This window comes from Galeopterus variegatus, unplaced genomic scaffold (genome assembly GCF_000696425.1).
Source record: "Galeopterus variegatus unplaced genomic scaffold, G_variegatus-3.0.2 Scaffold13593, whole genome shotgun sequence".
In the NCBI taxonomy this organism is placed as follows: domain Eukaryota; kingdom Metazoa; phylum Chordata; class Mammalia; order Dermoptera; family Cynocephalidae; genus Galeopterus; species Galeopterus variegatus.
In genome coordinates, this window is record NW_007739704.1 from 5,048 (window position 1) to 8,174 (window position 3,127).

The following is a 3,127-nucleotide window of genomic DNA, read 5'->3' on the forward strand; positions in this document are numbered from 1 at the left end:
GGAACCGGTCTGTATGTGGGATCCGAACCCTCGGACGGGAGCGCCGCCGCGCCTCCCAAGCAGCGCACTATAGCAGTGCGCCACCGGGCCGGCCCTTAAGTAAATTATTGACACATTAAAATTTTGCCTCTCTCATGATATATCCTTTCAAAGATTTTTTTAAAAATAATTTCCCTGTTTAAATCTCTTACTTAAATCACTAGTTGGGTGTGATGCTTTATCATTTCTTTAGAGAGATAAAATGCCCTTCATCTCTGAATAAGTTGTTTGGATAAGGTTGGATCACCCCTAGGCCAGCCTTAGACAGTAATGTACCCAAGAGAGAAGATAGTCTAAATCCTTACAAGTTTTGAAGTAATATAAATCTCCACCAAAGTTATCTCAAAGCCCCTGAGAAGGTCTTACACAGAAAAACACACAGGAAAATGTCAAAAATTCTTTGTACTCAGCCATCCCCTACCACGTGGGCATGAGACAAACAGTATCCCTCACCTCATGTGCTTTTGGCATCTGGTCACGTCCTTAGCCAGGAGAGTTCCATATGAAGTGATTATAAAGCACCTCTTCCACAGGTGGAACTTATAGCCATTATATTTATTATATATGTATTAGTCTCTTTTCTGTTGCTTATAACAGAAAACATGAAACTGGGTACATTATAAGAAATAGAATTTATTTTTTACAGTTTGGGGCTGGGAAGTCCAAGGTCAAAGGGACACATCTGGTGAGGGCTTTCTTCTTGGTGGGGACTCTAAGGAGTCCTGTGGTGATGTGGGTTATCACGTGGCAAAGGCTGAGCAAGGGCCTCCTTATGAAGACACCAGTCCACACCCATGTTAACTCATAATCCATTAGCCCATTAATCCATGAATGGGTTAATCCATTCATGAGGGCACTGTCCTCACAATCCAATCACCTCTTAAAGGCCTCACCTTTCAAACACCATAGTTGGGTTTCTCACCCTCTTAACACTGTTACAGTGGGGATCAAGCTTCAGCATGAGCTTGGGGGGGGACATTCAAACCATAGAGACATGTTTGAAATATTTGATTTGGGGTGTGGAAGTCCACCTTCCTAAGTCATCAGAGAAAAACTGGTGAAGTGGACAGGCTTGATAAACAGAGCCAGCAATGTCATGATAATTTATTGAGCTCACAGAATGTAAGTTCTGTTAAAAGAAAAACTTTAGACAAGATAAATTTAACAGAGTTCATTTGGCAAAAAATGATTCATGAATTGGGCAGCACTCAGAACCAGAAGAGGTTCAGAGAGCTCCGCAATAGCAGCATGAGTAGTGGGATTTTATGGGCTGAATGTGGAAGTAAAGTGGGAAACAGCTTGATGGGTTGCAGTTAGGTGTTTGCCTTATTTCGACATGGTCTGATCAGTTGGCAGCCTGTGACTGGCTGAAGCTCTGCTCCTTGGCTGAGATCTGGCAATCTGTTAGAAAAAAATATAGTTCTAAATTCGATTTTTGTTTATTTATATACCAAGTGAGGTTACAGTTTATTACGTATAAACTCAAAGTATGGAGACAGCCTCAGGACTCCCACTTATTTAATAGTGCTATGCAAATGAACTCTCAGATCAAAAATGGGGATTTCACGGAAGGTCCCAAAAGGATCCCAAGTTTCTAAATGAAGGGAAAAAAATAAAAGCTTTCCGTCAATATTGGAGGGAACAGACTGTTGGGATGATCCCAACTGTCAAGACACGAAGGCTACTGTACTGCTAACACTAGCCACGATGCTGACATGGGTGAGTTTTCACACCATGCTCCACAGAAACTCAGGTGTTCCTTGTGCAGCTTTCTTGAAGACCTCATGACAAAAAAGGGAAGAAGATCTCTGGGGTGCCCACCCCTGCTTCAACCAAAGTGCTTCACTTTATCTCATTTACATCCTGAACTTCTAAGATTTTATTTGAAGGCTTTCTCTTTCAAAATGGTGGTCAAGAACACATACCACTGCCTCCCCTCCAGCACCAGGTTTTCAGACATGGTAGAAAATATATGTAACAATGCTCAGAAACCTAGAAAGGGGATTTCCAGGGAACCAGAAACTGAAAAAATCTCTAAAAAACTAAAAGGATCAGATGGAAGGAAAAGAACACAGCCTAAGGTGTGTGCTAGAGGGTCCTGCAGCAGAGGGAACAGGGAGCACTAAAACTTGTCCCACCAGGTAGGGGGGTGAGGAGCCGGGTGGCTTAGGTACCAAGGGCAGGGTGCTTACTGGGGACAAGAAGAATAGAGCCACCCTGGTGGACCCTTTTCTCCAACTGTCGCTGTCAACAGAGTGGAGCACAGAACAAGGCAGCATGTCCATCTCTCCTGTCAGTGGTCTTTGCAGATGCTGTTAGTATATATCACTGTTGATACAAAAGTCAATAGGCGGCCAGACATCCAAACGAACACAGATCTCCCAGAAATCAGCACAGCTGGACGAAGAAATGGAATGTAAGAATGAAAAGTAAGAAATATGGACTGTAGACTTAGGAGGTTGGAAAGCCAAAGGAAAAAACGAGAGGAGGGAGCAGAACTAACATTTAACGAAATGACAGAGAAGAATTTCCTAAAACTGAAGTTCTCAAATTGAGAGAACCCTGGAAGGACAAAACAGGATACGTCTTTGTTAAGTGTCCTATAGATATTGGAGTTAAATGTCAGAATATCAAGGATAATGGAAAAACTCCTAAAATCTTTCAGAGAGCAAGGCAGGTCCTGGGCTCATTAGTTGGTGGTTGTGTACCTGCCTTCTGTGGGTCCCCCAATAGCACTAGAATCAAGATAGGGGCCGGACACAGAGTGTCCCCAACACAGAATGTGAATCTGGCATCATGCTTCATTAGCAGCACCTGTGCAGGGAGACACTGGAGTGGTCACTTTCTGAAATGCTGAGAAGTTGCTTTGTTCTAGAATTTTCTACCCAGAAAAATTATTATTCAAGTGTGAGGGCAAAAATTAAGATATTTTTGAACATATAAGAGCTGAGAAAGTGTCCCATCCATTGGCTCTTGTGAAAGAATTACTAGAAGATGTAGTCCAGCAAAAAGAAAAATTGATCAGAAGGGAGGATTGGGCAGCAAGAAGCAATAGCAAGCAAAGAAATCAGCAAAATTTATAGTTGAG